At 36.0% G+C, this 23188-nt stretch overlaps 1 protein-coding gene and 1 non-coding gene across 2 annotated transcripts in view; both read left to right on the top strand.

The window, feature by feature from the left end:
• PTPRD (protein tyrosine phosphatase receptor type D) overlaps nt 1-23188 on the top strand; it is a 1297197-nt gene that overhangs the window by 951116 nt on the left and 322893 nt on the right. The window lies entirely within an intron of this gene.
• LOC143173237 (U6 spliceosomal RNA) lies at nt 17470-17576 on the top strand. Its single transcript, XR_012997493.1, has one exon. It is a non-coding gene; the product is annotated as a U6 spliceosomal RNA (small nuclear RNA).

The following is a 23188-nucleotide window of genomic DNA, read 5'->3' as shown; positions in this document are numbered from 1 at the left end:
AGACTTTATTTGAGGATCAGAATTATCTTGAGTGTATAAGGTTAGATAATTGTCGTGGTTTAACCCCAGTCAGCAACCAAGTACCACGCAGCCACTTGCTCACCCTCCCCCCTGCCGTGGGATGGGAGAGAGAATTGGAAGAGCAAAAGTAAAAGTCATGGGTTGAGATAAGAACAGTATAATGCTTGAAATATAATAATAATAATAATAATAATAATAATAATAATAATAATAATAATAATAATAATAATAATAATATAATGTAATGAAAAGGAAAACAACAAAAGAGAGAGGGGAACAAAACCCAGGAAAAACAAGTGATGCAACCGCTCACCACTCACTGACGGATGCCCAGCCAGTCTCCAAGCAGCGGTCACCGCCCCCCAGCCAACTCCCCCCAGCTTATGTACTGAGCATGACGTCACATGGTATGGAATATCCCTTTGGCCAGTTTGGGTCAGCTGTCCTGGCTGTGCCCCCTCCCAGCTTCTTGTGCACCTCCTTCCTTGCAGAGTATGGGATGCTGAAAAGTCCTTGACTTAGTATAAACACTGCTTAGCAACAACTAAAACATCAGTGTGTTACTGCATTATTCTCATGCTAAATCTGAAACACAGCACTGTACCAGCTACTAGGAAGAAAATTAACTTTATCCCATCTGAAACCAGGACAATAATTTTTCTTGTTTTAAAGTAATAAAGGATATCATAGTATGAGCTCAAACTTAGCCATGATTTTGTAAAGTTTTAGGCAAAGGACCCTGCCTCTATTCCTTTTACACCATTTGTAAATTAGCATGTTATTTATAAAACTAGATAAATACATTTTAAGTTGTAAATATATAGTTGAATTCAAAGCCTCATCTTTTTACTTCTAGACTGTCCTGGAGTGGGTAAGCAAAGGACTCTGAACTGTGGGGGTCACTGAGACTCAAGCTGTCAGCTTCTGATGTAGAGCTGAGGCTTTAGTATAAACTGCAGAAGCTGAGCTCCATCCTGCTGACAGGAAAAGGAAATGTGACCCCAGGATTGCTTTCTTGGGGAATGGGGGATTCTGGCGCTATAATAATATAAAACATGTTTGGAATTCCAGATGTTCTGCACAGCACCCTTAGCAGTAGAATTAGTAGGTTCATCATCCTTACAATTTAAACAGCACATTTGATAACCTGTTTCAAAGTCAGAAACAGCAAACTATAATTTATAGATTTCATGTATAAACATGGAAGTCACCGCAGATCGTCTACAGATTACAAAGTCTGTTGACTTTTGCCTGAATTGAGGGTTTATGGAGAAGAGCAACACATTATCAAACATACTTTTTAAATGCTTTATAAATGATGAACCTCAGTTTTCTGGTGTTCCCTGAAAAAAAAATACTAAAAAATTTCTGAAACAAAGTAACCCCCAGAGTTTTATAAATTTTAAATGATCCAGGACATTCCTTGTATTTATAAATATTGCTGAAGATTGGGAATATTTTCCTTGTACTGGTGTTTGTTTTTTTGTTTGGTTTTTTTTTGACATTTCAGAAATGAAATACAAAGACAAAATCAATAATTTTAGAAATTTTTCAGAAAACGTCCCAGTGTGAAGAACCTTAACCTACTGGGAGCAGGGCATTCGTTTGGTACGTGGGTGAATCCACTGCAGCTTCGTGCTTCATTTGAATCAGACCAGGAGCATGAAACTCAATCTTTTATATGTCAAAAGAAACTAAATTAATAAATAATGAAGTCGATTTCCAAAAAATAATTAATTTTTTGTTGTTAAAAACTAACAAAGAATTTAGGATGTGCCTAAAGGTATGCTACTCAGGGTGGTAACTTAAAACTTTCTGGATTGGGTCAAAGGAATGGGAAGGGAAATCCTGGAGTGTATTTGCATAGTGTAAAGGTAGTTTGTTCTTTAAGAGACCTGAACTGAAATAGTTCCACAGTATGTTTTGAGTCAAACTAGGACTAGACAGCTAGATGGGATTAGCAGTTTAAAGGTGGCAGAGATTCCCGTCTGTCTTTAACAAACCCTCTCCTTTAATGTGCAGTAGTCTGTATAGCAACGTGAAATCTGCAGTTTAGTATTAGTCCTGCATGAGCTTTAATAATCATCCAAGAATGCCACAGACACAGAACTCATCTCTGATGTTAGATGCTGGTTCCCATAATATCTTTTTTACCCTAGCTGGGGAGTTATAGGAAATTTGCCATGTTTTAATTTGGATATCCATTTTCATTAAGTGCCCTTTTAATTTATGTAGTGGTAGTAGTTGCTGTGAGCTTTTTGCAGGATCAATATTTTAAAGATACGATGGGGTATATGTAAACTTCTCAGTAAGTGTATTTTTTTAGCTGAAGTCTTTTGATGAAAGATGTATTCTGAAGGAATGAAGTTTACAAAGATGATGGGATATGATACAACCTTGCTGTAATGGTTGTGAGGAGGAAACGGGAGAAGAAATGTATAGCTTGTGACCCAGTGAATTTGTGGACAACATTCTATATAAATTATGCCCTCTCAGATTACATGAAAATGTAAGACAGTGAACTATAGCAGCGGGCAGTAAACCCTTGGAATAAGCTGATTTACACCTTAAAAGCTATGTATTTAAGAGGCAAGATGTGATACATTTGTTTGTAAATGATTTCCTTCTTTTACCTATCTTAATGGTTTAATGACTGTCGTGTTAATTTAGTTTGAGTTCTACTTTTTATGTGAGTTTGCTAACAGAAGTTGACATAAAAGCCTTTGTGAACAGCCTTGATTGGTTCTGTTTCTATAGCAACATGGCTGAATAGAAGAATGATTTCCTTTAGGAACCTTTCCTAAAAGCTGTTTTGTACCCTATAACGATATCTTTAGATTGCCATCCCTAGTCAGAGGTGAACAGAGATCACACCGAGGGTCAACTTTGTTCCTCATGTTTATAGATTATCCTCTGCAATCAAAAGACTGCATTGCTCTTCTTTTTCTTTGTGCTGCTGAACCAATTCATTCTCCACTATACACTGATGATAGGAAACTCAGCAAGACCTTTATTTTTCAAAATGTAACAAATAAACTAGGACTAGACAAACTATTGTACTGTATTAAAAGTGTCTCCGGCAGCTGCTTTGAGTTCCTGATTTTTCTCTTCAGTTATCTATCCATTTGTAAATAATTTACTTTATGCATGTTATTGTCCGGGAAAGCCTGAAATATTAAATAGCAAGTTGAACAGTTTAGTTCAGTGTTCTGATTAAGAGAGAGAGAGAGATCTTGTTTAGTATTCCTGATCTTGGTAAACCCTGAGGCTTAGTATACAAATATCCTTTGTTAAAGGGTGAATGTCAGCTCCATTAATAGTGCAGTTTTGAACAGAAAAGATGTATCAAGTTATCTAGGTACTATGTTGGGGAGGCTTCTAGTCAAAGACAGTCAAATAGTTCTTTACATAATATTATATAAAAACACAGTAGTAAAGCTTGCTAATCGTAATTAATAATGATGAATATGTATGTAATTTCTCATGTTTCCTATCCATGTAGGTTTTAAATAAAGATAATGGAAGACTTGTGTTTGTACTCTGACTTACATGAAGGATAGTGTCTGTTAATAAATAGTGTGTTTTTGTGAAACAAAATACCTATCTTTCTCAAACCCTAATTTTAATAAACGTTTTCTGAGAGAGAATTTTATTCTCACAGCATGTGTGAGAATAAAATTCTTAAAGTGGTTTAAAAGTTTCCTTCTTCTGTATAGTGATAGGAATGCCTTTGTAATTTTTGGTCAGGTTTCTTAAATGAAGTTAGCAAAATTGCTCTTTGTATCTGTATCCTCCTCTACTCCACATAGGTAACTTTTGATCCTGTTAGCCATTTTTATTCTTAGTGGTGCAAGTCTTAAAGGTATTTTGGTTCTGTGTCAGTAGAGGAGAGAGACCAATGTCTGTGCCCTGCAGAGGAAAAGGCAGCTATTCTGTTAGACATCAGACAGTCCACGAGGAAGGAAACTTTTTACTAAAGAAAGGCCCAGGAATTTTGCTTTTATAATTTCTTTTCCTTTCAGAACTACTGGCTTATTTGTTTGGGGAGAATATAGGGGTGTTCCTTTTGACTAACTGTGTCTATTTTTATTGTTTTAAGTAGCTTTTATTTGAAAACTGTTATACTTAAGTAAGAGATTTTTAATTGTTTAATTGAGAAATGTAATTGAGAAATATAAGACTTTCAAAAGCTGTTAAGAGTTTTTTTTAAAGTCTCTTTTAGGGCTATTTTCTGAAAATCATAGTGGTAAACAGTGAGAAGGCTTGATACTTCAAGGAACAGGAGACCTAAAAGATATTTTATGCTAGCTGTGCTTTGGGAATTTCATGGGGAAATTCCTTTGATCAAAAATAGGCCTAGGGTAAGCTGTAAAGTGTATTAAAAAGGCTAATAAATGATGACTGTGGTCCTTGTGGTAGTATCACTGTCTCTGTGCAGATAATTGGAAGAAAATCTAGAAGGAACCAATAATAATTTTAGTGGAACTAATTGTTACCAAGATACTCGAAGAGATCTAGAACCTGTCAAAAAGAAATACAGGCGACTGGTAATGGTCAAGACATATAAAAGAAAGATCTGATTAAACAGGGAGTCAGACCAAACTAAATGATTCTGTATAATCTTAAACAGAAATAATTCTTCCTCCCTGCTTTGTTCCCTCCCTCCCTCCTGCCTTTACAGGGCCTTTTACATTTGGGAAGAAATCATTGCAGGCTTTTGTCTACCTGCACCTAGGCTTTGTTTTTTACCTTTGTATTTTGTCAGGATATCTTTTTCTTTTGCATGTTGTCCTTGCACCTGTGTTATCTTAAGCAGCATGAGTATTTTTTACTGTAGTTACAAATAATGTGATTTTTAATAGTGTGATACCCTACCAGATACTGGAAAGATCTGAATAGGTGCCTTTGCAATGCCTGTTTGTTTTAAAAAGCAGTTGTCATAACGACAAGTATTTGTTGTAGACATCCTGAAACTGTAGAAAATTTGTGTTATTAGATATTTCCATCTTACTCACCATAGGGCAAGTGAATGTTTTTTCATTGCAGTGCATTCCCATCTTTTCTCCTGTCACGTCTATAGCATCAATTAAAAACGCGTACTTTTACTGGAAAATTTTATGGTAGTGTGCTTAAACGGAATATGGTTATACCTACACAGAATCTGCACACTTATTAGTCAAATCATTATACAAACAACATTACTAGTAGTAAACTAGTAAACACTTACTGCGTGGCAGAAAGACATGTTTATCATATTCAATTGAGTAATACTTGGAGTGCAGAGCATGATTAAGTTCATTGACATTCTCACCATAAAGCTGCCATTGCAGCACTGATAGCAGGTGATATCTACAAGTGCATGTCAAATCTGTGCTTATCTGTTTTGACATCTGTTGATGGAAGGTCTCTTTTTCTATTTGAGCTGGACAATAACCTTGATATTCCTCGCGAACAGTAAAGGCCCACAACTGTTGTTTTAAGAAGGATGTCTTAGTTTGTGATTTACACCTGTCATAACAAATCAGCAGATTACAACTGATAATAAAACAAACATTGGCACGTTTGAAAGAGATCCCCTGCAACGTTAAATCTTTAGTTGTTCTGCTTACTGACTACACCTTTTTATCTGGTTGAATTTCATGAATGTAAAAGAACAAATCTATTAGAATTTATTTGATGATAATTATGTTTCCTTCTCACCCACCTTATTTCCTCTTTCTGCCATCTCCCTCCCCAAAATAATTCTTCAGTAAAAGCACTTTTCCTTTCAGTAGAAGTGAGCTTATAAAGTAGTTATGAGAAAAGAATGTTTTGAAACATAACAAGGTTCCTTTCTTTAGAACACACAGACAAACTCCTTCAGGAGCAAAGTGTGGCACCAGCCTGAGGCATAAACCAGAAATACTTCTTTTTGCTCCAGTATCCATTGTTGACAATGCTACATAACTTGCCAGTAGCAAAAACACATTTAGAAGTAAATTAGTATGACATCATCTCATTTTTCAGTTGTAATAACTGCAAGTTTCTAAGCCTAAACTGCAGACCTACAGCAAGTTGTTACTTTGGTTTTATGCCAGTATTATATTGTACATCTATTGTAATATCGTGATGAAAAAGTCAGTATAAATGAATGCATTTATATGATAATTCTTTGATGATTTGGGCTAAGTGACTATTACTTTTTTTTTTTCTGACATCAGTTGGTAAGCTATTCCTTTGAAATTAATTAGCGTATAGAAAAAAATAGGACTGGAGCATTGGTAAAACAGATTCTTCCTTTTCCTTTTAGCAATGAGATGGACTGCATGAAGGAGGCTGTGGATTAAATACAATTGGTAAAATTAAGGCCTGTGGCAAATGGAAAACTATTTCTGTAGCATCCATAAGATCAAATAGTGATTTTACAGGCACCATAATCCAAAAAATCATCCTTTCAGGGCAACCTCAAGTTCATGTACAATCTCCAAATATAATTACTCATTTAGAACATAGTAGTACTTTCTAAATGGTAGTGTAATTCTTTCCTAATTTGTGGTTGCTTTGTTTGTTTGATTATAGTGATTATGATGTTCATTAGTAGCAACTGGTTAGGTGCTGCCATTCATATCATCAAACAAACTGCAGTGTAAAAGTGCAGAGACAAAATTTTAATCTTGAAAAATCTCTTTAGTGTCAGCAGATATTCTTTTAACAAAAACTTTTGTAATTTTAGTTGCAGCTTGATTTTGTGACGGAGTTATGGTTGTATTTCCATTCGATACAGAGTCTCTATTAAAGTACACTTACTCTGCAGTTGTAGAAAAATGTAGGTAAAATAAATACAGTGACTTGGTTAGCACTTTTTAATTTTAACAAAGTGAGTTATGCCATGTTTTCTAGTAGTATTCCAAGTGTCTGTTTATGAAACACCTGTTATCAAATGACTTAACACTCTGAAAAAGAAATGTGAAGTTAATGATTGCAGCAGAATAGTTTTCCTATCTGTTCAATAATTTGTAATCCCTACAATTTTATATGTGGTCCTATAAAGTTAAAATTTTAGGAGCTTTTTTCTCCAAAATTTTGGGTTCATTGGCCATCTCAAATGAAATTCAAGATTTTCAGGTGTGTGAGTCAAAATAATGTATTTAAAGTACTCGATGTTAGGATGGGGAGTACCTCTAATTTAAACTGCTAGTAATATCCTGATGCTAGCTATGCTATATAACTTTGTTTTAACTCTTTATGGAGTTTTTACTTGGATAAATTTCTTTTTCTTGATTTAAGCCCATTCATTTGATGGCATTTTTAAATTTTAATCAATACATGAGTTTTATTTGCATTATAGAAATACAAATTCGTATTTCATACTAAAATTCGTTAGTGGTGCTTTCCAACTACCATGTGACAGCACTAAATGATCCTAAAGAAAGATGGATAGATCAGAATAAATAGCTAAACCTGAAACAGGTTACCGGGGGAGAAAAAAAATAAAAGAAGTTTTATTACTCTTCAGAAACACTAAAAAGCTGAGCATTTCTTGTGCTTCCATAACCATGTTTACATAAAACATAATATATTTCTTATATTCTCTGCTATTTTGGCCTCTTGCAAGACTTTCAGTACATTGAGAACCTGTTTTTGAACTAATTTCAACTTAATTAGAAGAAACAGGTTATTGTTAGTATTCACATTCCATGATGTTAATGGAAAATTTCCTGCTAATTAAAGCAGGCTTTAGATTGGTCCAAATGAAAGAGCTGCTTGTCAACAGTTTCTGAAACAGTAGGTGTGCTGAAGTAGAAAGGAGAAAAATCATGAGCAATTGTTTACAAGAACTGTGAAGAGAAGTGAATATGGAGAAATCGTTGTTTAAAAACCTTTAAATTTGATTTTATCAAACAGTGAAATTAGTGTATGATTTTTATGATAGTCTTCTCCTATTGGGTATCAAAGTATAAGAGCTAAATGGCTTTTATGAGTAGTATATTTAGATTTTTAGATATGTAAGGAAAACAACTGTTGCAAATGAAAAGCCCACAACCTACAAATAAAAAGAAAAAAATACTGAAAGGATAACTAAATGAAGAAGCTTTGGTTCTGTGGAGACCTTGCAGAGGAAATGAGAGGAACAGATTCTCTCTTCCAACCCTTGCCCTTATCTCAAGCTATAAGGCTTTGCAGGATCAACCAACAGACTTAACTAGTTTACCCCCTGTTCCAATACCAACTTTAATTTCCATGTTAACAGGAATCTACTGGTCATCAACATTGCCACAGCTACCTTATCTTGCCCCTACCTCTACCCTTCTTGCATGCATTTCCTCGTCCTCTGTGGTTTTTATGTTCCAGTAAGAAAATCAATTATTGAGACTTTTTCTATATACAACTTCAGTGGTAATAGGTTAATTTTAGCCTGGAGACACCTTAACCAGATTATCACAAAATACAAGCTGTTTTCACGTTTTCCAACTAATCCTTATCCTGGAGTATTAGACTTTACTGCACCCAGCAGTGAACATAACATGAGGATTAAAAGAAAGCCATACCTGAGCCAGAATAAATGATAAACCATTCTTACCTTCCTGCATCACTTTTATCCCTAAACTAGCAAGTTTTACTGGATTCAGCAACAAACGAAACTTCCTCCAGGCCTGTAACCTGACTCCAGGTTAAGCTCGTAAGTCCTTATCCATGAGAGGTCTGCACATGAATGTTTGACCTCTGTAACTTTTTCAGTATACTGTCCTGGTTTTGGCTGGGATAGAGTTAATTTTCTTCCTAGTAGCTGGTACAGTGCTGTGTTTTGGATTTAGGATGAGAATAATGTGATAACACACTGATGTTTTAGTTGTTGCTAAGCAGTGTTTATACTAAGTCAAGGACTTTTCAGCATCCCATACTCTGCCAGCGAGGGGGTACACAAGGAGCTGGGAGGGAGCATAGCCAGGGCAGCTGACCCAAACTGGTCAAAGGGATATTCAGTACCATATGACGTCATGCTCAGTATATAAGCTGGGGGGAGTTGGCTGAAGGGCAGTGACTGCTGCTCGGGGACTGGCTGGGCATTGGTCGGTGGGTGGTGAGCAATTGCATCGTGCATCACTTGCTTTGTATATTCTTCTATTATTATTGTTATTATTACTATTACTATTTTACTTTATTTTATTTCAATTATTAAACTGTTGTTATCTTAACCCACAAGTTTTCTCACTTTTACTCTTCTGATTCTCTCCCACATCCCACCGGGCCGGGGCGGGGGAGTGAGCGAGTGGCTGTGTGGTGCTCAGCTGCTGGCTGAGGTTAAACCACGACATATACTTTATTCATCAGCAAATACACCTTTCCAGGCCCTGATCTTCAAGAACTTGGTCCAGACCCAGTTGGTTTTCTCAGTTCCTGTTGTGTAAAATAAGAATTATGTGATTGCCCATGACATAGGTGTATGGTGTACAATACATTATTGCTTGTGAATTGGTACCACATTGCAGTATTGAGTACTTGTGAGGAAATTAGTAATTCAGGTACTCAGGAAAGAGTTTGAGTGGTGTGTAGTAAATAAAGCATGAATTCTTGACATAAATACAGGGGTAACATGAAATCTCAAATACCTGCTTGTTCCATGAATATAATCACTGCTCTGTATAGATTGAATTAGGCATCATGGGGGTCATAGTTAATGTAATTTGGGAATGTATATTAATGTTCTGTATATAATCAGAACTGAATTAAGCCCATTATGATAGGCCTTAATTTGTCCTTTTGTGATCTTTTGAGAGATGATTTTGCCACTTTACATTTTCTTCAGTGTGAGTTTAGATCATATAGTTATATCTTATAGCTAGTATTGCTCTAGATAAATAGAGGTAGATTAGGTAAAGGAATTTTGAGAATTACAGATTTTACATGAAAATTTTAAAAGAATTTTTTTTTCTCTTGGGAAAATTAATAAAGATTTTGAAAGGAAGTCTTTGTTAAGATACATAACAGTCTGAAAAAGTACAGCTATAATGTTAATTGAGCTGCACTCAAGGAAAATGGGCTTATGTTGAGAAAGGTCTGGGCACAAAATACTGTATTCTGAATTATGAGAAGTCTAGTCAATATAGAATCATAGAATCATAGAATCATTAAGGTTGGAAGAGACCTCTAAGATCATCGAGTCCAACCGTCAACCCAACACCACCATGCCCACTAAACCATGTCCCTAAGCGCCTCATCTACACGTCTTTTAAATACAATATGAAGGAAAAGTTCTATGTTGTGTTGTTGTTTGGTGGCCTGAAATATAGTGAGACTTTCACTTGGGCAGAAGGTGACAGAGGAAACAGAAGTACCTGTGTTCAGCTCTGTAGAATGCCTGCTGCACTGCAGTGCACTGCCTTTGTAAATCCTAACAGTATCATCCTGTTAAAAATGCACTTAACGTTATCCAGATATAAAGAGAATTAGGTGTACTGGACTTTTAGCTCTACATTTATGAAAGAAAAGTTGTCATATTTTCTGACCAATGCAATGCTACTGTTAGCATTAGGATGGTATAGTGTAAGAAAGAAAATACCATGCGCTCTTTTTCTTTGGTTTTGTTTAGTTTTGCTTCTTTTTTTCTTTTGGAACTACTTTATTTTCTGCTGCTTGGGATTTTGTATACCTTTAAACTTCAAAGAATTGCTCTTGTCGACATTGAGAAGAGGCACAAAACTACGATGGCTTACTCTACTACTACAAACATGATCTACTACAAATTCTCCATAACAGTACCAGAACTGTACAGTAAAAGAACAGAGCACAAATTTGAGTTGGTTGCTTTTAAAACATGAGTATAAATTTGTAATTAAGAGATCGGTTTGCTGAGGAGGTACCACTGCTGACCCCTTCAGTTGTACAAAACCGAGGGCCATTATTAAAGCTGTCAGAAGAACAAAGTCTGGATTTCTAAAGAAGACAGGAGTAAGGACAGAAGAACCCAACACCCTGAACTTAGACCTGCAATCATCTGATGATGTCAACTAAGCACAGTCATAATATTGTTGCTTGCATTATATTTTCCTAGTCCCTTTCCATTCTTGTGTCAGGTATCATAAATTATGTGACTTACACCTTTTCCTTTGAGGAGACAGTATCAGTCTATTAGATCACAGGATTAGAAGCTTTTACTTACTGGTTTGCCTAGACATAATTTGCTAATGGTTTTATGAAAAATTATTTGCTGTCACTGTTTCCTTGTTATCTAATTAATAGGGAATGATTGTGTCGCCACTTCTGATGTAATAACTAGTTAAGTTAGGTAGTCAATGACTGGAATGTATTCAGGCCAATTGATTGCCTGCAGGCATGTAACCACACTGGTGCCAAATTTCATTTCTTAACAAGGATTTTCACTGTTAGATCTTCTTAGGTTCAGATCTCTGAACTGGTTTTTCTACTCTTGGTGTGACTATTATGCTACTAATCATTACTTTTCTGTGGCCAGTCGCTCAGGAAGAATGATTCCTGAGAGTATACTGGACCCAGTTTTTAATGTCTTTTAGTAAATTCTTCATTCTACATTATTTTTGTTTATCTTCTCTTATCTGCCCTCTTGCTATATACTGTCATGGTGGGAAAGTTGTCCTGTGTTTTTTACTAACAAAGTAGAAGGAAGAGAAGAAGAATGGTTCATGCAAAAGGGAAATCGCTGCCTTTAGTAAGTAAAAACTATTGATAATCAAAGGCATAAACCAGGGCAAGAATAAAAAGTGTGTTATCAGTAGAGTACTGCCTTTTTGATAGCTTTGTTCATCATCTTTGACTTCTGTTCTCCTGTGCCTGTTCAGAGGATCTTGATAAGCTTTTCTGCCCCTTTCTTTGTGTCTCTATTGTGATTTAGATCAGCTTCAGCTTTTTTTTGGGGGGAAATCATGGTTGCTGTGAACAGCATGTATTTTTCTGCTACTTTAATATATTGCTATGAGGATAACATTTATATGTGTGACAGGTTCCAAGTTCATTGCGGAATAACATATTTAGCAATATTTAGAATATTTTAGTATGCAGCACGTGCTGCATTTCCCATCTAGAAATCATGGAAGGGATTATCTGCATTGACTCCCCGTCATTATAAACATCACTATTTGTGTAGCAGGTTCAAAACACCTCAGTATAGTGCAAAAGTTTTCTGAAACATTTAATTTTGACAACTTAGTTTTTATGACTTTGGGTGTTGTTGCAGGTTTATTTATGACTTTGTTTTGTTTGACATATGCAACATAGAGTGCTTGGTTTACATGACATGGGAGGACATTGCACACCCATAATGATGGATGTGTATTTGAAATGCCTGTACATTTTGGGGAATCAGATTTTCTGGATTTTTGCTTTTGACTATCAAGTTAAGAAAGCGGGAAAAAATCTCAGAAGTAGTTTCTCCATTTCACCCAAGTTGTGTGTTAGAGGGAGAGTCCTATCCCATTTTTTCTAGAACAACCTTAAGTAAATGCTATTTGACAGTTTCAGTCTCTGCATGGAAGTAAAGTCTCTCATGTGGAATGAGAAAGGGAGAGGGCAGGGAATCCACCACATAGCACAGGAAAGCAGCAAGGGATTAGGACACTTGGCAGTGAGTTACTTTGCATGTAAAGGTGTTCCGCCTGAATTTATATAAGCTCAGTGAATCATCCTTAACTTTAACTGGTAGTTGTATGACACATCTGGCACTGAATGAATGAAAAGCCAATTCTTCAGGACATTGGTAGATGAATGGAAACAGAAGAAACGGAAGGCAGCTCATCTGTCATAGAGATGTTTCTTTTTTTAGACAAAGTGGGTTAACTTGAGAGCATGAATCTCACCTATGGGGCACTTCCTACTTGCTTGTCAAATGAAAACATCTATAGCACTCAATCACTGTTCTTAGTTAAAGAAACACAAAGTGAAATAGAAACATGTCACTTGTCACTACCAAATTGTAAATTTGGTAATTTTCAGCTGGATAGATCAGCTCTGGTGTCATTAGCAGTACTAATCTGGGAAAATAATAGTACATCCAGACGTGCATCTGGGTTGAGATAGTGTTGCACATCTAGCCTTGAGCACCTGCTGGTCTCTCTCTACAGTGGAAACCTGGGTTTGCAAGCTGAATGACCTTTCCTCTATTCTTCACTCAGTCTTCAGGATCCTGCGGCTATCAAATTAAGTTTATGCTGTTTATTCCTAGTTTGGAACTGTAAACTTGGTTGATTTTTGAGACTTTTGATGATATAGATAGTGGGAAGATTTGTGCCCAGTGTGCACTTTACAGTTTGCCATCAGAGATGTTTTCTAAAGATTTTCAGCTTTAATAGGCGAGTTGTTGGTGTGTTAACTTTAGGGTTTGTTTACCCTCTTCAAAAAGAGGCGGAACTATATATGCTTAGAGAGGAATAGTGGAAGTTTTGCCATGGTAAAGAAACATCAGCTGACATAAATGTGGCTCTGATCAGAGAACCTCTTTGGTTTTCAGCCTGGTTTGTTTTCTTACCATCAGTCTGTGAATTCTCTACACTTTTCTTCTCTACTCCTGTATTACATTTCTCCATGATTTTTCAGTACAGCACACACAATAGTAAAAGATTTCATGTGCGTACCTCTCGCTTTTCCTAACCTGGCAACTTCCTATTTAGCAGGTTGCATTGTTCTTCATTTTTTTGTATTTTTGTGTGTGTTCTTTGGATCTTCTACCATCTTCTGTACACACAGAAGATGGTGTCTGTTTTCTTGAGCTTTGCTGTTTGGGGTAGTGGGGAAGAATTTTTAAGATGAGCTGCTTTAAGATTTTCAGGGCTGTAGCTGAGTCAGGGACTGAAGGAGCTCTATTCTGGTACCTGAAAGTGTAGCTTTTAAAACACGTGTTGGGGAGTGTGTATATTATACCAGGAGAAATAAAGCTGAAACCTAGTAATTCTGTAGATGTAGGAAAAATGTGTAGTGCTGATATTTTTGGTCATGACTACTGTCACGTTAAAGCCAACATGTTTTAGTCACCAGAATATTCCCGTTTTTCCCATTTCTCTCTACCGTTTTTTTTTTCTTTTTGTCTGTCAAGTTTTCCAGTATCTTAGGTGATGATTAGAGGCTAACTCACAAAAGGCGAAGGCTGAAAATGTTAAAGAAGCACAAAATCGTGTTAGACAAAGTTGAGGTTGTTGTTAAAGCCTCTTCCAGGAGGCCTTCTGCTTGCTCATTTTTGATCTTTTCTTACAGGCTTGATTGTGTAAAACACAGAAGCAATTTAAAGCACTAGATCCCTGGAACTACTTGTGTGCTTAAGCTGGATCAGGCGCATAAGCACCTTGGATTTCATCTTTTTTGTCTCTAACACTCCAGTCTCACCACTGCGTTGGCATGGCTTTTGTTGACCCTTCCATCAATTTTCCCCCCTTCCAAGAAAAAGAGATCTCTGAGATTTGCATTAATCTCCAGTTCCTTACTTCTAAACATACAAAGCCATAGCCCTGCACATGAGTCATATGAATCTCTTCCTGTGCTTTCATTGAGCTCCTGAACTTTTATGCATATTCAAGATGGGGTTTTTCCTCTTTTGGTCATTCACTTCCCCGAAAGACTTGCTCTACATATTAATTTTGGAAAAAAGATTTAGAGTCAGTGATACATATTATTGAAACAGTACAGAGTTGGAATTGATTTGTATTTATAAAGGCATGAAATGTATTTTCTTTGAAGAAGGGTAAAATTAGCTGACTTGCTGAAAAACAGCACTGTAAGACTGATACACCATTTCAAAGGAGGCGGTAACCCTAACAATGGCAACTTTCATTATAGTCTGCTTTATCTGGGGGAAAAAAAAGAAAAAAAGTATTAACCATGCTGGTCTTCATCCTCCTTGTCTTGTGATTGTTTTCCATGCTACCTTTTTCTGTTTGAAATATTCTCAAATATCCAAATTTGAGGGATTCCCTGGATATTGTTTAGAAGGCCTCTTCCCTTGATGATACGTTTTATTTCCAGAATGTTCTCCTGCTAATCACTCAATTTCTTCTCTTAGTTCTTGCATCTGTTTCCTTATGCCCTTCAAATATTTGCAGACTGTTACATCTTCTTTTAATTGTCACTTAGCCAATGTATAAGCAGCATGCCAATATTTAGCTCTGTGATCTTCCTCCATAAATTTGTCCTTACAGAGCTGCTCATGATGCTTCTGTCTTTATTTTACTGACTGCTAATTCACCTGCTTATTTTTAGTATTGAACCTAAAGGTGTATTTCTTGTGAAATTTTACTGGGATCTTGTCAAGCGTATGTTGATCTTTTCATATGTTGTTTTATGCAACTTCTTTCTTTGCTTATACAAAGCAAAATTGTATTGTTTTAATTTATTGCCATAATGTCTATTAAACTAGATGTACACTCTCTAAATGGCATGTGATCTCTCTATGCGTTCAGCAACAACATTATTAGGGCATTCTGGATTGGATTGATTTCATACAATTTTTTCCTTTATGCATTTGGTTTCAATTGTGTGAATCTATTTGTTGCTTTTTATCTGTTGTTTTGGGGTTTCTAAAAAAATATTTCTTACATTATTTTTTCTGCCATGCTGGTGAACTGTTGTGAATTTTCACAAGACATAAGCACCTTATCTTTTGAAATCTCTGAATATAAGACATGCAGCTAGTATGGAAAGACTGTTTAGCCATCTCTCAATTTAAATTTTCTAGTATTTTCTAAACAATATACTTTATTAGTAGCAGTTTATAGTAAAGTATATGAACATAAAGGATTTTTACAGCTAAGTAGACCTCAATGACTCAGTATCTAGTTTGTTTTTAATATGTCTACTTAGCAATTACATACCAGATAGCTTCTATTAATTTAATTTTATTAAATAAATCATGAATATAAGTTAAATAAAGAATATGTGGGGAAAAATCAGTTATAATAGGCATTGGAATCACCTGCCATTAAACAAAAAGTCCCTGTATTTTTGATAGTTCAAATACTTTTGCATTAAGTGTAACCTGATTCAAGATAGTTAATGTGATTTGTTAGGTAGCAACTTTTAAGAGGGGATGGCATTTTAAAAAAAAGAAAAAAGTATGCTGCTAATTTCCTAATCTCATTTTGGGAAACTGTCCTCAGTTTTGGGTCATTCATTCCATTTCAGTAAAATATCAACAAGTTTCATAGCTATCCAGCTGGAATTTTGTAAATAATAACATATTTGTTATGTTCTTTTGGAATTACGTTTGATTAGTGCATTTTATGGACACTGAAAACAGGCTGTGTGCCCTCTTCTCAAATTTAGTCTTGCAAGCAAGTGAATGCCCTTTACAGTATTCGAATGCTAAAAAATAAAAGATAATGTCCTACAAATATATGTAAAGCAATAGTGCTTATAAAACAGAAAGAACTTCAGTAGTTTGTTTACCTTTTGCTTTTAAGCACCTGTGAGAAAGCTCTCAAGGGTATACTGTATAAATTTGGGTTCTGACACAAGCATGATTTTAAGTATTTCATGAGTTTTGCTTCAAATGCTTCTACGCTGCAAACAACTTCAGTGTTTCTAATAAGTGGATTTCAAGCTAATTTTTATAAACTTGTTACCATTTATCACTTTGCCTGTATTTAAAAAAAACAAAATTGTTCTCAGAATGCAGAAATTTTTAAAACAAATGTCTCTTGATGAATCATTTGTAAATCATGCTTGCTGTTGTTTCTAATGAACTTTACAAGCTTTGAACTGGATTGTTTCTCTTTGTGACCTTAAAATGATTCCTCTTTTCTTTCAGAACTTGATAATGTGGAAAGGTGTCTCTGAACTCTGAACACCAGACATAAGAGTACATAGAAATCTTGTAAGACAGCTTTTCAGACTCTAAGCCAGTCTGGTGCTTGTGAGTGTTCCTCTACTGAAGCTGGCAGTATTCTACTGTACAACCACCTGTGCCTACCAGGACTGGTAAGGCCACGCCTGGAGTACTGTGTTCAGTTTTGAGTTCCCCAGTACAAGAGATGGACATACTGGAAAGAGTCCAGAGAAGGGCCACCTCTCCTACAAGGAAAGGCTGAGAGCTGGGACTGTTTAGCCTGGTGAAGAGAAGGCTTGGGGGATCTTCTCCATGTGTACAAATATCTGATGGGAGGATATAAAGAAAATGGGGCCAGGCTCTTTTCAGTGGTGTCCAGCGACAGAACAATAGGTAATTGTCACCATTGCTCTGCTTACACCCATTGTCTACTGTCCTTTCATTGGACATGAAGTGAAACAGTGGAGGTTCCATCTGAACATCAGCAAACGCTTTTTTACTGTGCGGGTGACTGAGCACTGGCGGAGGTTGGCCAGGCAGGTAGTGAAGTCTCCATCCTTGGAGATACTCAAAAGCTGTCTGGACATGGTACTGGACAACCTGCTGTAGGTGACCCTGCTTGAGCAGGGGTGTTGGACCAAATGACTTCCAGAGGTCCCTTCCAACCTCAACCATTTTGTGATTCTGTGCTCACTTCGGCAGCACATATACTAAAATTGGAACGATACAGAGAAGATTAGCATGGCCCCTGCGCAAGGATGACATGCAAATTCGTGAAGCGTTCCATATTCAGCACTAGAAAGGAGATGTCTTTGCTCTTCCCATCTTTCCTTGGTAATAGTGTTATGATGCTGTCCTACATGAGAGACAGAGCTGCCTCCCCCTGCTGCAGTATTAATGTACAGAATTAAAATGTACAATTGATAACATTGATAAATGATTTGGCTACCTTTTCTCAGTCTCTTACAACCAACAAAAATAGTAGCGATAGACAGATGATTAGTAAGATCAGGCTTTTTGCTAAAAGTTTGGATAAGTTCAATCAGTCAAGTAGTAAATAAAATGCTCTTGCCATTCCTACATTCATCTTGCGAAAGAGTAATCGAGGTATGTAAGTGCTCTCAGATCTACTTCAAATCAGCATCAATAAAGACTGTGGCAGCTTATGCTGCAGGGTAACAAACTAGGAAATAGTGTCATAGCAGTATCATTGTGTTCTCATTAAACCTTAGTGGGGTGGCTGTTTTCAAAACTGATGATTACATTATTCTGTAATAGTTAAAATTATACCTGTTCTGTGTTGTTTGGGGTTGGGTATTTAATTTTTCAGATTTTATACATTGTTTCTGTCACACACGCACACACAAAAGTACATATTTAAAGTAAGAACTGAAGGTTGTCCACTCGACTCCAAGAGCTGGACATTCTAAAGAAAGACTGAACATTGCAAAACTTAAAAATAAATGTCTAAGGAGAAGTTAATGTGATGCCAGAAATAACTATTCCTAAAGTCATAGGACACACAATTTCTGGTATGTGAGAAGTACAGTATTTCCTAGAAAAAACAAGCATATAGATGAATTCGTATCTTCCACTCTCAGAAGACAGACAGGTATAAAATCTATGGCTGAGTAGATGGGAAGAATCACCTACCTTGACCGGCTGGCAGCATTCCTCCTAATGTAGCCCAGGGTACTGTTAACCACCTTTGTGCGAGGGTTAAGGGTAAGGGTTGGTAAAGTCGGAGTTAACTGTTGGATTGATTGATTTGAGACTTCAGCAGTCTGTTGAGAAACTTTCTGGTTGTTGTGTTTCGAATGACTTGATGCATTTATTACAAAAAGAAAAATATAAAGAAGAAAGAAGATCATTTGCCTGATAAATACAGCTATTTGCATTTTGCTGGCTTAATGTTAAGTAATTTCAGGCACCATTTCAAAATTCTTACTCCTTCACCAATACTGTTGATAAAGTACAGACCATGCCACATTACTTAACAGAATGACAGTGTTCCTTCTTTCACTCTTGTGGTTTCCTGTTTGGTTTTTTTTTCTTCTTTTATTCTCTGAAACTCGTAATTTTGGTGAATGATCATTATTCTGCTCCTTTTGTTTGCAGTAGGAGTTCTAACAGTTCTTTAGCGAACTGCTTCACAAGGAGCCTGGCTGTTTGCAGTCAAGGATTGTCTCTTTTATTAGTGCTCAGAAGACGGACCTGGCAGGGTGCAGCATGTTTGTACAAGATTCCAGCTGTTACAAAGGTTCTCTCATGTCTCCAGTCATTTGAAACTTGGTGTAAATCTGACCTGAAACTGATGGTTAGTCTGTGGGTATAGGCTGCAGAAAATACATAGTATTAGTAGCAGAATACAGGTAGCTTGAAAAAGGTGTTTCATGAATACTACCTTACTAGCATTCACTAACTGAATGACCATTATGAAGAACTTAAAATACATGTAGAAGACATAGCCTTTCTGGAAGGTCAAATTAGTCCCCTAATCCTTTATTCTCCACACCTCTGTAATGACGGTGTTGTCAAAATTAGTGTAAGATTAAGAGGGGAGAGATCTTAAAACATCAAGTAATGTGTCTCAAAGCAATACTTCTCAAATTTGTTATATATTAAGGGAATTTTAATGTAACTTTGTGAAAGGAATAGACAAAAATGTTAAAATGGTGTGGGAGGAAGAACATGTGAGGACACAACCTCCTTGTATGAGTTTTGCAGCTTGCTAGGTCACTCCACTGAGGTATTCTTACTAGGCATTGTTTAACAAGTTTACTGAACTATTGAATAAGAAAATCAAACAACACAGACCTGAAAATACTTGCCATACCCATGTCCAGAGAGTGCAACAGAGAAGAAAACTGGTGTTAGGACATACTTACATTTAAGAAATTTGTCTTAACAGTATTCAAGAATCTAGTGAGAGAGGCTTGGCTTGAATTGAGTCATTACCCAGTTAAAAATAACCTTTCCAGGTCATGTCATTTTGTTTGCCGCAGTGAAATAAGTTTATTTCAGCAGAATGAAGCCGTTATTAGCTTGGCAGAGTCCACTTGTCAGAATTTTATGGAGCAGAACACTGTTTGGCTTGGAAATTCAATAAATACTGTAATGTGAGAGGAGTTAAACTCCAAGGGCTGAAGGGGCACAGTGTGGGGAATTTGTCACTAATGCATTTTTTGACACTTCTGTTGAGAAAATATCAGGATATATGAAGAATGATCATTAAAAATCAGGCAGACATCTCTCTCACGATACATGGTGATGTTAAATATATGGATTGAATATAATTTTTCAATATTGAAGCGGAACAGCAGTATTTTAAAAAGTAAATAAATGCTTTGCACTTACTTCTATTTTTACCTACTTCATTTCTCCTATATGCATTTCTTCCTACATTGGGATTAGTAGGGGAATGGTTTAGCATGGTTGGAGGAAATCTACAATTAAATATAACTATTATTGTTTAAATCAGCATGGGAAAATTTGCTCTGTGCTGTGTATTTGTCTGAAATGTGGGAGGCTGCTGTTCTGTCTCCAGTGGGAGAGGAGTAGGCAAACTAATTGCTCTCCCTGCAAGGTGAAACTATGCAATTCAGTCATGTGATAATATTAGAGGCAGGGATGACGTAGTCAGCAAAAACTGGTTGCGGTGCCCTCCAGCTATCCAGACTTTCTGCTTGTACTTGGAACACTATAATTTGAAATAACTCTTTAAAGTATTGCCTGTTCCAACAAAAAGATTACCTCTGGGATTAAGTGATGGAGTCATTTTAGGTTTCCAGTCCTATACGGTAGTATTTATAACCAATGAGCTAATTAACCATTGATTATATGGCAGAATATTGATTATATGAAGTCATTCTGTCAAGACAATGTTTTTATAAAAAAAATGTATAACTGAAATAGGAGTTACTGTCTTGATACTGACATACTAGTTGAAATACCATGCTTTGTACTATGTAGAAATTAGGTGAAGCTATTTTAATAATTCTGCCAAGTGTTAAAATCCAGTAATTTCTAGAAGGTGAAGGATTCCTGTGAGGGAGTCAAATGGTGCACCACAGCAGGAAAAAGTTATTAACATATTCTAAATGATACTAACTATCTTTTCTGGAATTTATTCTTTCTCAGCTGTTGAGTCTGTTTTCCTGTGTCATCTAAAAATCATGCTGTTCATGTATTCATTTCCAACCACAGTCACGCTAATGTGAGGGTGCAGAGAGACCCCTAAACCTTTTACAGACAGTGGAAATGGTTTGCTTGTGTGCAGGAAAGTGCCAAAGATGTCTATATACCTTTAGAAAGTCTTAAAATTGATGTGCCAAAGATGTCTATATACTTTTAGAGAGAGCTAAAATTGATGTTATCTGTATCATCAGTTCATAACCGTTCCTCACAGTGTAATATGACTAAATCCAAAGAATATACTGTAGTTCATTTGATTGAAGTACTACTTTCAGTATTATACTTGGATAATGTTAGCATGCTTCTTTGTATCACTTGAGGAAAAAAAATGGGAACGGCATTTGAAAAAAATGTTTTAATATTTGTTGCCTAATTTTTTATTATATTTTCTTTTTTCTTTAGTATGCTTGTATTCTTTTTTTTCCCAAATAGTTGTGCTCTGCATCTTTTTTCAGTCTGAATAGAATTATCTTGTCTTCACTATTCTTACTTGTGTGACTCAGAAATAGGTGCGTTGCGGTTGATACATCTGTATGTACTATTCAAACAACTATACTGAAGATGACAGTAACTGGGTGCGCAAATCTAGTCCCAGAGAATCATTAGAGCATAATCTCTGAACTTTGTTTTGCTTAGGGTAGGATACTGGTCTCTCATTTGGAAGTAAGCATTCTCACATTTACCTTGGAAATAAGAGTGTGCCTTGAAGTAACTTACTTACTTGTACTGGAGAGCTCCACTTGCCTTAAAATGTGTGTCTAAATGTTGAGACTGGTGATTTGTACTTTTTAATTACAGCCCTTTATTTGAACAAAATAGTTTAACAAAAGGCTTTCCATATACTCAAAACCTCTAAAAATTTTATAAAATTATTTTTGTAAAATAAAAAGCAAACACCTTAATGTCCAAGTTCATTCCATTTGGTTAGTAGCTATAACTGTAGTTGGACACGGAAGAGATCATTCACAAATTAGTAACTCCCAGAAGGCTTTTTAGCTGGGCAAGATGTGTACACTTACGGTATATGGACATAGCTTACCAAAATAATCTGTTCTGTGATGTCCTGAAGCAGCAATAAACAAACATACCAGAATAATTGACACAGTTTACTGGCATTTCACAGTTTATCTGCTGTCACATCTATATTAGTTTCTGGCAGCTGTGCATACTGGTGACTAAAGATACTTCTTTTTTTTTTTTTTTTTTTTTTTGTTGTTCATTCACTTAGTGTACTTAGCATTATCTTGCAGTTTTGTGTTTTTTTGATTAATACAAAAATTAGAATTTTTAAATTACGATTTTTAAAGTCATATTACTTCAGGAAATTTTAACAAATAAAGTTAACCAGACAAGTTTTTATAAAGAAAACAGGCATTATATACACCACAATATTATGAAATTATGACATTATATGGACTGTTTTTTATTGATCTTTACAGAATATTTTCTCTTGGATTTAGAATGAATATTTCTTTGATTATGTTACCCTTCCCAGCGTCTTCAGCACTAGCAGATACTGTACTTAGATCCAGAGGGCAGCCAAAGGTTTACATTTTGAATGACTTGATCCCTTGGCTTCACATACTGCAGTTTTTAAAAGAAATAAAAGGATATTTCAGCTCTCAAGGGAAAAAAAAAATATTTTCTTACTATCCTAATCACCCGGGCCAATTATGTGCAGAGATGATCTGGATATTTCCCAGGCAATATTGAAACTTTTACTCGTTATCAGTCTTATAGTAGATTTATGCCTTTAGAAAGAAAATAATATTAAAATTTGATGAAATACACGTGTTTCCAGTTGTGGTTTGCAATGTTCTCAACGAGCATTCCAGTTTGAGATTTTTCGCTGTGTATAAGTGGAGGGATATGTTGTGGGTCCTCTTCACATTTATGTCTGCAAGAGCCACCTGCTTGATCTTTTTGTCACTAACAGAGAACTGTTTGGCATGTGGTCATCTGGGACACTTCTGCTTTGTCTGGAACTGGAACAAAAAATAACCAGTGGTTGCAAATACCCACCCCTAAGTTGGACAAGTTTTTTTCCCAGATTTCTATGTTACATTAAAAACATGCCCAGAATTATTATGTCTCAAACCTGTTTTTTAAAATCTGTAGTTAAATCTGAAATTCAGAGGAGGATTAATGGATGTGGAAGGGTGTGACTGTGAGAGTATCCAGGGCACTCAGACTCATACAGTCCAAATACAG

This window comes from Aptenodytes patagonicus, chromosome Z, assembly GCF_965638725.1.
Source record: "Aptenodytes patagonicus chromosome Z, bAptPat1.pri.cur, whole genome shotgun sequence".
Lineage (NCBI taxonomy): Eukaryota > Metazoa > Chordata > Aves > Sphenisciformes > Spheniscidae > Aptenodytes > Aptenodytes patagonicus.
Note: the sequence above shows the minus strand (reverse complement) of the source record. Positions and strands in the feature narration are given on the sequence as shown.